The 13,584-nt window shown below is 42.2% G+C and overlaps 1 protein-coding gene across 10 annotated transcripts in view; it reads right to left on the reverse strand.

The window, feature by feature from the left end:
• LOC118367564 (LIM domain only protein 7-like) overlaps positions 1-13,584 on the reverse strand; it is a 127,107-nt gene that overhangs the window by 72,494 nt on the left and 41,029 nt on the right. Inside the window, exon 1 of one of the 10 annotated variants that reach the window (XM_052493955.1) lies at positions 10,748-10,769. The exons of the other annotated variants lie outside the window; for them this stretch is intronic. The gene's annotated coding sequence lies outside the window, so the exon portion shown is untranslated. Of the gene's footprint in view, positions 1-10,747; positions 10,770-13,584 lie in introns of those variants that run through there. 10 annotated transcript variants of the gene reach the window in all.

The raw sequence follows: 13,584 nt of genomic DNA on the forward strand, positions 1-13,584 counted from the left end.
TTCTTTGTTTCTGGCCATTTTGAGCCTGTAATCGAACTCACAAATGCTGATGCTCCAGACACTCAATTAGTCTAAAGAAGGCCAATTTTGGGTTTTCTAATGATCAATTAGCCTTTCAAAATGATAAACTTGGATTAGCTAACACAACGTGCCATTGGAACACAGGAGTGATGGTTGCTGATAATGGGCCTCTGTACGCCTATGGAGATGTTCCATAAAATAAATCAACCATTTCCAGCTACAATAGTCATTTACACTGTATTTCTGATCAATTTGTTATTTTAATGGTCAAACAATGTGCTTTTCTTGAAAAAACAAGGACATTTCTAAGTGACCCTACACTTTTTCCTTTTTTTGCATAGCAGTCAGATGTCTTTTGTCCTCGTCTTGTCGTGTCCCGTATATATACATATTTACAACTTTCTTCGCATACCTTTTTATATATGTTTTTTCTTTTCCATAAACTCATCTTCAAAACACTCTCCTGCAACCTGCCTCACCAATTTATATTAAAAAAGAAAGTATTATTTACCTCAAATCTGTAATCCTCCATAGAAGCTAACCAGAAGCTAGCCAGAAGCTAACCAGAAGCTAGCCAGAAGCTATCCAGAAGCTAACCAGAAGCTAACCAGAAGCTAACCAGAAGCTAGCCTGAAGCTAGCCTGAAGCTAACCAGAAGCTAATCAGAAGCTAACCAGAAGCTAGCCAGAAGCTAGCCTGAAGCTAACCAGAAGCTAATCAGAAGCTAGCCAGAAGCTAGATAGCATCTTTACTGGCTAATCGTTAGTATTTAGCTAACCACCAGTTTGTGGTCATCAGCTATCAGCTCGAAAATCTATCGGCAGTTTTGTACGGCGCGGCTCGGACCGGAACATAACGGACCTATTTTTCTTTCCATGTCCCCGGATTTCAACCGCAAGCTCTGGACATTTATACCTGGATCTCGCAGCTAGCTAGCTGCTATCCGTGTGACTATCGGCTTACGTCGATCCCGGAGCAAACAACAATTATTCCGGAGCTAGCCAGCTGAAGAGTTCCATCAGTCACTCCTGGGCAACAATCACCTATCCGGACCCGTTTTACTGCCAACGCGGAGCCCCAACGGGCCTTCACAACTGGACTACCGACGTTATCTGCCCGAGGGAGTTATCCAGCTGCCTCCTCCATCGCGACTTTACCTGAACGCCCATCTGCGGTCTGCTATTCGTTAGCTGTCTTATCGGCTGCTTTCTGAATAGATCTATCGGACAATTATTATTATTATTATTATATTCTTGGGCCTCTATAACTATATCTATTTTTTTTGCGAATTGGATTTATCCCCTCTACCACACGGAACCCCACTAATCCTACCGACGGAAATGCACGAGGTGGCTAAAAACAGACCTCCATCCTATGCTAGCTTGCTACCGATAGCCGAGATAGCTGTTTACATTTACATTTAAGTCATTTAGCAGACGCTCTTATCCAGAGCGACTTACAAATTGGTGCATTCACCTTATGACATCCAGTGGAACAGCCACTTTACAATAGTGCATCTAAATATTTTAAGGGGGGGGGGGGCTTGAGAAGGATTACTTTATCCTATCCTAGGTATTCCTTAAAGAGGTGGGGTTTCAGGTGTCTCCGGAAGGTGGTGATTGACTCCGCTGTCCTGGCGTCGTGAGGGAGTGTGTTCCACCATTGGGGAGCCAGAGCAGCGAACAGTTTTGACTGGGCTGAGCGGGAACTGTACTTCCTCAGTGGTAGGGAGGCGAGCAGGCCAGAGGTGGATGAACGCAGTGCCCTTGTTTGGGTGTAGGGCCTGATCAGAGCCTGGAGGTACTGAGGTGCCGTTCCCCTCACAGCTCCGTAGGCAAGCACCATGGTCTTGTAGCGGATGCGAGCTTCAACTGGAAGCCAGTGGAGAGAGCGGAGGAGCGGGGTGACGTGAGAGAACTTGGGAAGGTTGAACACCAGACGGGCTGCGGCGTTCTGGATGAGTTGTAGGGGTTTAATGGCACAGGCAGGGAGCCCAGCCAACAGCGAGTTGCAGTAATCCAGACGGGAGATGACAAGTGCCTGGATTAGGACATGCGCCGCTTCCTGTGTGAGGCAGGGTCGTACTCTGCGGATGTTGTAGAGCATGAACCTACAGGAACGGGCCACCGCCTTGATGTTAGTTGAGAACGACAGGGTGTTGTCCAGGATCACGCCAAGGTTCTTAGCGCTCTGGGATCGCCGTGACCCCAACCAACCTTATTACTCACTGGACCCTTTTGATCACTGGAGAGCCTCTAGTCCTGCTCACTATAGCTTATCCAACCTATTAGTTCCACCACCCACACATGCGATGACATCTTCTGGTTTCAATTATGTTTCTAGGGACAATATCTCTCTCATCATCACTCAATACCTAGGTTTACCTCCACTGTATTCACATCCTACCATACCTTTGTCTGTACATTATACCTTGAAGTTATTTTATCGCCCCCCAGAAACCACCTTTTACTATCTGTTCCAGACGTTCTAGACGACCAATTCCCATTGCTTTTAGCCGTACCCTTATCCTACTCCTCCTCTTTTCCTCTGGTGATGTAGAGGTGAATCCAGGCCCTACAGTGCCTAGCTCCACTCCTATTCCCCAGGCGCTCTCTTTTGATGACTTCTGTAACCGTAATAGCCTTGGTTTCATGCATGGTAACATTAGAAGCCTCCTCCCTAAGGTTGTTTTATTCACTGCTTTAGCACACTCTGCCAACACTCTGGCAATGTTCTAGCTGTGTCTGAATCCTGGCTTAGGAAGACCACCAAATATTCTGAAATTTACATCTAACTACCCTAACTACAACATTTTCAGACAAGATAGAACTGCCAAAGGGGGCGGTGTTGCAATCTACTGCAAAGATAGCTTGCAGAGTTCTGTCATGCTATCCAAGTCTGTACCCAATCAATTTGAACTTCTATTTTTAAAAATCCACCTCTCTAATAACAAGTCTCTCACCGTTGCCACCTGCTATAGACCATCCTCTGCCCCCGTGATATGCAACTTTTCAGGGAAGCTAGAAACCAATATACACAGGCAGAAAAGCCAAGGCTAGCTTTTTCAAGCAGAAATTTGCATCCTGCAACACTAACTCAAAAAACTTTTGGGACACTGTAAAGTCCATGGAGAATAAGAACACCTCCTCCGAGCTGCCCACTGCACTGAAGATAGGAAACACTGTCACCACTGATAAATCCACTATAATTGAGAATTTCAATAAGCATTTTTCTGCAGCTGGCAATGCTTTCCACCTGGCTACCCCTACCCCGGTCAACAGCACTGCACCCCCCACAGCAACTCGACCAAGCCTTCCCCATTTCTCCTTCTCCCAAATCCAGTCAGCTAATGTTCTGAAAGAGCGGCAAAATCTGGACACCTACAAATCAGCCGGGCTAGACAATCTGACCCTTTCTTTCTAAAATGATCTGCTGAAATTGTTGCCACCCCTATGACTAGCCTGTTCAACCTCTCTTTCGTGTCGTCTGAGATTCCCAAAGATTGGAAAAAAGCTGCGGTCATCCCCATCTTCAAAGGGGGGCACTCTTGACCCAAACTGCTACAGACCGATATCTATCCCACCCTGCCTTTTTAAGGTCTTCGAAAGACAAGTCAACAAACAGATTACCGACCATTTCGAATCTCACCATACCCTCTCTGCTATGCAATCTGGTTTCAGAGCTGGTCAAGGTCCTAAACGATATCTTAACCGCTATTGATAAGAAACATTACTGTGCAGCCGTATTCATTAATCTGGCCAAGGCTTTCGACTCTGTCAATCACCACATCCTCATCGGCAGACTCGACAGCCTTGGTTTCTCAAAAGATTGCCTCGCCTGGTTCACCAACTATTTCTCTGATAGAGTTCAGTGTGTCAAATCGGAGGGTCTCCTGTCCGGACCTCTCTGCTCCATTTATTTGTTTGGTTTCACTGGATGACAACCATGGTAGCACTGTATAATAAAGAGACATACAGTGGGGCAAAAAAGTATTTAGTCAGCCACCAATTGTGCAAGTTCTCCCACTTAAAAAGATGAGAGAGGCCTGTAATTTTCATCATAGGTACACTTCAACTATGACAGACGAAATGAGAAAAAAAATCCAGAAAATCACATTGTAGGATTTTTAAAGAATTTATTTGCAAATTATGGTGGAAAATAAGTATTTGGTCAATAACAAAAGTTTATCTCAATATTTTGTTATATACCCTTTGTTGGCAATGACAGAGGTCAAACGTTTTCTGTAAGTCTTCACAAGGTTTTCACACACTGTTGCTGGTATTTTGGCCCATTCCTCCATGCAGATCTCCTCTAGAGCAATGATGTTTTGGGGCTGTTGCTGGGCGCACGGACTTTCAACCCTCCAAAGATTTTCTATGGAGTTGAGATCTGAAGACTGGCTTGGCCACTCCAGGACCTTGAAATGCTTCTTACGAAGCCAATCCTTCGTTGCCCGGGCGGTGTGTTTGGGATCATTGTCATGCTGAAAGACCCAGCCACGTTTCATCTTCAATGCCCTTGCTGATGGAAGGAGGTTTTCACTCAAAATCTCACAATACATGGCCCCATACATTCTTTCCTTTACACGGATCAGTCGTCCTGGTCCCTTTGCAGAAAAACAGCCCCAAAGCATGATGTTTCCACCCCCATGCTTCACAGTAGGTATGGTGTTCTTTGGATGCAACTCAGCATTCTTTGTCCTCCAAACACGACGATTTGAGTTTTTACCTAAATATATATATATTATTGTTTCATCTGACCATATGACATTCTCCCAATCTTGACCCCACGGGGTGAGATCTTGCCCCAGATCGAGGGAGATTATCAGTGGTCTTGTATGTCTTCCATTTCCTAATAATTGCTCCCACAGTTATTTTCCTCAAACCAAGCTGCTTACCTATTGCAGATTCAGTCTTCCCAGCCTGGTGCAGGTCTACAATTTTGTTTCTGGTGTCCTTTGACAGCTCTTTGGTCTTGGCCATAGTGGAGTTTGGAGTGTGACTGTTTGAGGTTGTGGACAGGTGTCTTTTATACTGATAACAAGTTCAAACATGTGCCATTAATACAGGTAATGAGTGGAGGACAGAGGAGCCTCGTAAAGAAGAAGTGAGAGCCAGAAATCTTGCTTGTTTGTAGGTGACCAAATACTTATTTTCCACCATAATTTACATAGCCCACCTATAATTTAGCCCAAACAACTTTCCCTACTGTATTTATTTTATTTTATTTGTTTATTTTGCTCCTTTACACCCCATTATTTTTATTACTACTTTGCACATTCTTCCACTGCAAATCTATAATTCCAGTGTTTTACTTGCTATATTGTAATTACTTTGCCACCATGGCCTTTTTTTGCCTATACCTCCCTTATCTCACCTCATTTGCTCACATCGTATATAGACTTGTTTCTACTGTATTATTGACTGTATGTTTGTTTTACTCCATGTGTAACTCTGTGTCGTTGTACGTGTCGAACTGCTTTGCTTTATCTTGGCCAGGTCGCAATTGTAAATGAGAACTTGTTCTCAACTTGTCTACCTGGTTAAATGAAGGTGAAATAAAAAATACATCAATTTTAAATGGTAGGGTATACAAATTATATATGTACGTTTTAAATTATTTTTACTGCTCTAGGGTTATAATTATTGCTTGGATAACCGTATTGACTTCCTTTTCACTCTTTATGTGGTATGCACTGCCGAGAAACACCGGAATAAATATCAATGAATTATTGTAATGTGTATCTATACATACTTTACATTGTTTGTTTGCGGATCACACATAATATCACTATAATCAGAGTGTTCATTTTCGGAAGTTGCTTTCATTTCAGCGCATGTGATTTGTAAACATTTCAACTGTATTACATTGATAATTACACCCATCTTTCTTCTCTTTCTTGTGATATAACTGTCGAGACGATGCCTTAAATCCCAGATTGATCTTTAGCGTTCTTATGGATGCAACGGAAAGACGTATTCCATTGAGCTCAATTCAGCCATTACTGGGGTATGTTTGATAGGTCAAAACAAACATTTCCTTGTTCGTAATGTTAACGGGAAAAAACGACAGACACAAGCAAAAATATGAAAGAGGCGCAAGAGTAAATTAAAGAAATCAATCCAGAGAAATGTAAATGACAAGTGGATTTTGCACACCTGAATCACAGGAAATAGATGGCCAGAAAAGACAGATGCTCAGGTGGACAGGGCATAAGCTGAGAATAGTGACACAAGAGTTATGAGGGTTGAAATCACCGCAGCCACAGTGCCACACGAGTACATCGCCACCTGACTCATTACTGAAATGTTCAGAATGTCTCAGATAGAAATTCTATGTATATAATGGTTTAGAATGTTTCAAATGTATTGAACACACTCCAGGCAGTATTCATAGAGAGAGGATCATTCATTTAAGGCAGTTTAAGCATTTAGATATAAATTATACATATGTGTATATCCATATCAACCTACAATATTGGTCTATCCATTTCAAAGCAGGAGAATAAAACAAAGTACACTACACGACCACAAGTATCTGGACACCTGCTTGTCGAACATCTAATTTCAAAATCATGGGCATTCATGTGGAGTTTGGCCCTCCCTTTGCTGCTACAACAGCCTCCACTCTTCTGGGAAGGCATTACCCTAGGAACATTGGAACATTACCCTAGGAACATTGCTGAGTGGACTTGCTTCCATTCAGCCACAAGAGCATTCGTGTGGTCTGGCACTGATGTTGGGCGATTAGGCCTGGCTCACAGTCGGCGTTCCAATTAATCCGAAAGATGTTTGATGGGGTTGAGGTCAGGGCTCAGTGCAGGCCAGTTAAATTCTTCCACACCGATCTCGACAAACCATTTCTGTATGGACCTCGCTTTGTGCACTGGGGCTTAAACAGGAAAGGGCCTTCCCCAAACTGTTGCTACAAAGTTGAAGCACAGAATCATCTAGAATGTCATTGTATACTGTAGCATTAAGATTTTCCTTCACTTCAACTAAGGGGCCTAGCCCGAACCATGAAAAACAGCCCCAGACGATTATTCCTCCTCCACCAAACTTTACAGTTGGCACTATGCATTGAAGCAGGTAGCGTTCTCCTGGCATCTGCCAAACCGAGATCCGTCCATCAGACTGCCAGATTGTGAAGCATGATTCATCACAGAGAATGCATTTCCATTGCTCCAGAGTCCAATGGACACGAGCGTTACACCACTCCAGGCAACTCTTGGCATTGCACATGGTGATGTAAGGCTTGTGTGCGTCTGCTCTGCCATGGAAACCCATATCATGAAGCTTCTGATGAACAGTTCTTGTGCTGACGTTGCTTCCAGAGACAGTTTGGAACTCAGTAGTGAGTGTTGAAACCGAGGTCAGACAATTTTTATGCTCTACGCGCTTCAGCACTTGGCAGTCCCGTTCTTTGAGCTTGTGTGGCCTACCATTTCGCAGCTGAGCTGTTGTTGCTCCTAGATGTTTTCACTTCACAATAACAGCACTTACAGTTGAACGGGGCAGCTCTAGCAGGGAAGAAATTTGACAAACTGACTTGTTGAAAAGGTGCCATCCTATGACGGTGCCAAATTGAATGTCACTGAGCTCTCCATTAATGCCATTCTACTGCCAATGTTTGTCTATGGTGATTGCAAGGCTGTGTGCTCAGTTTTATACACCTGTCAGCAACGGGTGTGGCTGAAATAGCCAAATCCACTCATTTGAAGGGGTGTCCACATACTTTTGTATACAGTTTATAGTGCACATTCTTTAGCCCTTTCTACTCGTACTCCTTTACAGGTTGAAAATGGCAGATTTGGATACTGAGTGCCTAAATTGGAATGCAGTGGCGCACAGTAACATGCTATACATAACGTCAGATCACAGGGTCTCTGCTTCACAGCTTTGTATGGGTTTTAACTGACAGCCATTCTGTCAAACACCTGTGAGTCCAAAATGTTCACTACATTCACCAAAATTGTGATCTTCTGTGATTTTCTGAATTGTCCTGTTAAAGCCTAACATCATATTTAACAATTTAGCTAGTCATATTGGCAATAGAAAAAGCTTCAAATGGTGCCTATCTGACCCAGATTGAGATTTATAATGGACTGTTTTTGGATTTAGTAAACAATAACAGTAATTGTGTGATGGCTGTGTTCCAGACAAAACAACTACAAGTGTGCTTGCTGTAGTTCTTCAACGGCACAGCTAGGAGAGCTATAAAAAAAGCAGCTTATAGTTGATGACTCTTCTATGAGTCATAAATGTGCATTGAAATGACTTAGGAACAGTGTACACTGTGGAGAGGTGTGTGGCCACTCGGACACACCAGTTTGACCTCTCACTAGAAAAAGCCTTGTAATTTTTTTGTCTTATGTTGCAGCTTCACCAGATTTTCCAATAATATTCTTATCATGTTACTGAATGTATCCCATAATCTCCAAACAGTTCCCTTTTAATTGTTACCATGGTTATGCATATGCTTTCCATATTTTGTCTGTAAGAAACATTTCAATTGAACACTATCCATTTAGGCCAATTCCCAGCCCCTGTTGTTACCTCATATCCCACCTGAGAAGAAAACACTTCAATTTGCTCAACTTGGCATAACTTACCCAAAGACAAACATTTTGACTATATTAGCCCACCCAGCTACAGGGATGCACTTTCTTGCTAGGTTTATGACCTCATATTGAGGCTTACGGGTGTATGGAACGGTCTTAAAATTATCAACTTTGATTTAGATACAAGCATCATGAAACGTCTAACACATTAAATTAATTACACTTTGTGAAAAACTGTTTTTTGTTTGCTTACCACTTTTTCCATGTGGTTTCTTATTTCAGAGACTCAATGAAATGATTACATTTTCCTAAATATTTGGTCAAATTATTCATTTTGTGTATGGTTTCCTAGAAACAAGGATGGCTTAACTTATCCCTTTGGCTCAACTTACGTACTATGTACTGATTTTATAAAACATTAAGAACACCTGCTATTTCTATGACACAAAGTGACTAGGTGATCCCTTATTGATGTCACTTGTTATATCCACTTCAATGTAGATGAAGGGGAGAATGAGGATTTTTAAGCCTTGAGACATGGATAGTGTATGTGTGACATTCAGAGGGTAAACAGGCATGACAAACTATTGAAGTGCATTTGAACCTGGTATAATAGTAGGTGCCAGGCACAACAGTTTGTGTCAAGAACTGCAACGCTGCTGGATTTTTCAAAATCAACAATTTCCCTTGTGTATCAAGAATGGTCCCCCACCCAAAGGACATCAAAACAACTTGACACAACTGTGGGAAGCATTGGAGTCAACACCTTGTAGAGTTCATGCCACCGATGAATTTGAGGCATTCTGTGGACAAAGGGTGGTGGTGCAACTCAATATTAGGAAGGTATTCTTAAGATTTTGTGCACTCAGAACACATGATAACCAATTGTCTAACAACATCAACACATGGCTCTTTCACAAAGCAGTGTCAACAAGTGAACCAGCTAACATTTGAAATAAAAGATAATCCATTTGACTCTATTGTTTATAAAGAACAATGGTGAGAGTATAACTGTCTTTCCTTGAAACTAAACTCAACTAAAATATTCAACTATAGCTTTTTTTAGAGGCAAGGAAATGAGGTCATACAATATGTAATGTTAGTTACTGATTGCTCCCACTTTGTGACTTAACTTACAAACTTGCTGAATCAGAAAGCATTCATCTTGCTGGTGTTGACAAACTGGGGACAATTATTTGACAGTAACTCATCAACATTGACCTAGCGCCCTCCTGTGAGTCAAATGATGCAACCTCTGCTTGGTTACACAATGGGTGGGGTGGACCAAACCTCCAAATTCTGGGATAGGTCGAGCAACAAACCAAACAACCGCGAGCCTGTCACATCCTTCCTGGTTCGACCGCCAATGTGAACAAAAGAGGAAGTCAGACAGTACATTATTGTGCGGTACCGTCGCTGAGGCAGAAACAGAAACTGGAGCCTTCTGACGGAGGCCCTACCTGCACTGGTAAGGTATATGTCAGAGCACAATTCAGGTACACATTGTAAATCTGCTAGGCTGACGGCTATGGGAGTATTAAGTTAAAGAGCTGATCTTTCAGAAACGTGTACATTAATGATGTACTGTATATTACTGTTTTGTATGTGACTGTTTTGAGAGGCTCAATTAGATAATGGATAACTACAGTGCCACTTTGTTAGCTATTCACCATGTTTCTTTAGGAGACTAGTTTATTGTTTATCCATTTTAATTGCAGGTGGATTTCTGAAGACTTAGATACACATTCAAGCTAATCACTAACATACACATACATGCCCGCTAATAACAAAATACAAACACACTAATCACACACACAAATACTAATCACACACACGCATGCTAATCACACACGTGCATGCTAATCACACACACACACTCAACAATAAAAGGATCTTGCACCTGCTATTGCTCCATGCCAAACTAACTACCTGTACACAACGGAACACCACTCAATGACCCATTGGTCCACCCCACCCATGCCAAGCCCTGCTGGGCGAGTCAAGGCCAGCACACACAATGGATGGGTAGGTCTGCGAGTCCTGATGAGTGATGCCTCAACACTAAAAACGACACACACTGAACACACATACCTAAACACCACACCACGTTGTACCGAAAGTACACCGTCCAAAAATAAAAATACCAAAGCACAGTCACCAGCCTACCTGGGAAAATTAAGCTCATCAGTTCTTCTGCGTGATTGATTGATTCAGCCAGGGCATGGACTGTTCTTACTCTGCGTTCAGCATCAATAAATACCTCACATATATACGTACACATAACACCTTGTCACTAAGCATAAATCAGGTGTCATGAAAAATGAAAGGTGGGTTATAAAAAATGAAAAAAGTTCTTGAGGAAAAATGTCTAGGATCAGTCTCAGCTGAGCTCAGATGTCAAATATTGTTTTATTGGAGGCATCACACACACACACAAATATTGAGAGAGGGATTGTGTCACGCTTATGAGACACTATAGCCACTGTTGTCGAGTGAAAGAACAAGTGGATGGGCAAACGGTTGGGCTGGCATTTCTCTCTCTAGCCAGGGAGCACAAATATAGCCTTTGAGCTGTGTTGCCCCGTTACCATTTACAGCCAGGGCCGTAACCATGGAGGGGAGAGGACTTTATTGGCCGTTCACCATTATCGCTCCTCGTTCCGTTTCACAATCTCTTCACAGTTCAAACATGGCTGCGCAGATAGTTTGAGCAGTACAGTAAGGGATGAAAGCAATTCAATACAGTGCAACTGTTGTGTCACAGACATATCCGAAATTCAAACAGAGAGCTCTTTTTTCTGCTTTACTGAGGAAAAGTGACAGTTACAGACTTGTCCTTGTGAAAGTAAAACAAACAAATGTTGTTTCTTTACGCCTACCAAGGGCAAGCTGAAATTTCATAAAAAATAATTTTTACATCCTTGAATATAAGATGGTGCATTTCAAGGGGTTTTAATACTGTCATGAACATTTCTAATGAATCGATAAATGTTGATCACATATTTGTGCAGCATTCCTATTCAGCTTGATTTTATGTTTAGGTAAAGTAAACTTTCATATCCAGCCGTCAATCTGACAAAAAGGAACTCCACCCTGTAAATCAGACAGTTTGCTCGATCAATAGTTGCAGAGTGTTGCATAATCAAATGCAAAGTAAGACAAAGGCAGAGCTAAATACTACATATTTAAGTTGCAAGGTAGAATTAGGCCGTAACCACAGATCTAGGATCAGATTACTCTACCCTCTACAACCCCAGCCATTAGAGAGGAAGTACAAATTATCTGACTAATGATTCTACCAACACTGTAAAATGAGCTGCGTAAGCATGCACATTTCTAACATCCTACTGTACAGTAGGTTCATGACTGTAAATTACTAGAATAATGCTGTTGGTACAGTCATATCCATTGTATAAGCTAGAAAGCCCCTTTAGTCTGTAGATTTGGGATGTAATATGACGTATTCTGAAGGTGTAGGTTCACATACTATGACCTAATCAGCTGATTTCCAGGGTCAGCTGGTAAAGCCTGACTCAATACATTCCAGAGCTTTTTTTTCATAACAAATCAGAGACTGTAGTGCATTTTTCTGCATTCAACATTACATTACATTGTTGTGAGAGCCAGTTTTTCTGAACCAAGTGACCTGAACTCTCTAAATAAAAACTCTAGAACTGAACAATGCTACATCATTGCGAGGGATGTTTTACCTGACCACGTGACCATATTGGTAAGGCTAGTAGGTTTTTCCTGTCCATGTGACCTGACCACTAATATCTCTTGAACTCTGTAGATAAAAACTCTTAAAAAGTCTAGAACTTGGCTAAGGGCACACTGCAAAGAATTAAAATATATTTGTTACCAATTTTTCCTCCCCAATTTCATGATTACCATCTTGTCTCATTTCTGCAACTCCCTAACGGGCTCAGGAGAGGAGAAGGTTGAGTCCTCCGAAACATGACTAGCCAAGCCACGCTTCTTAACACCCACTCACTTATCCCAGAAGCCAGCTGCATCAATGTGTCGGAGGAAACACTGTTCAACTGACAAACGATATCAGCCTGCAGGTTCTCCTGCCATAAGGAGTCGCTAGAGCGCAATGAGCCGAGTAAATCCCAACCGATCAATTTTGCAACGCCCCATGGGACTCCCGGTCACGGCCTGGGATTGAACCCCAGGCTGTAATGACACAGCAACGCTGCGATGCAGTGCCACTTGGAAGGCCCCAAGAATTACAATCTTATCTAGGTTTTTAATCTTGCATTGAAATAAGTTAAAATACCAAGATACATTATAATACTGCACTGGCAGACAATTCTGTAAAGCCAATACTACAACAACGAGCTAGGGTTCAAAGGTCTTACCATATAGTTCCTTTTATGGTTGTCATGACAGCAGAGCCTACTTTGGAGTCAACTGTGATCTGAGACAATAAACTATTTAGGTCATCTCAACCTCTCAATACTAGCCTGAAGCCTCAAACTAAATTATTATGCTGCTCTGTCATTGGCCACAGATTTTAGTCTGAATCTGCCATTATTGAAAGTTGCTTGGGTGATGTCGTTTGTGGTGAAAACAAAGTTAACATGCAAGCAGTCAGACAAGTGAAAATTATGGTCAGTGTAGAAAACTTTAAGCTTGTCAAAAAAACGTGTCAATACTTTGCCCCTTGATAACCAGCGCACTTCTGTATGTTGTAAAAGTGTTACATGGTCGCTGTCCATATCATTGCATAGTGCAGACAATCCACAAGAGTTCAGGGGCCTTGCTTTAACAAAGTTAACTATTTTCACTATAGTGTCCAAAATCTCTTTCAAGCTGTCAGGCATTCCTTTGGCAGCAAGAGTCTCGCAGTGAATGCTGCAGTGTAACCAAGTGGCGTGGGGAGAAACTGCTTGCACGCTTGTTACCACTCCACCTGTCATGGCTTTTGCGCCATCAGTACAGATACCAACACATCTTGACCACCAAAGTCCATTTTGATGTCACAAAGCTGTCCAGTA

Source organism: Oncorhynchus keta, chromosome 34 (assembly GCF_023373465.1).
Source record: "Oncorhynchus keta strain PuntledgeMale-10-30-2019 chromosome 34, Oket_V2, whole genome shotgun sequence".
In the NCBI taxonomy this organism is placed as follows: Eukaryota; Metazoa; Chordata; class Actinopteri; order Salmoniformes; family Salmonidae; genus Oncorhynchus; species Oncorhynchus keta.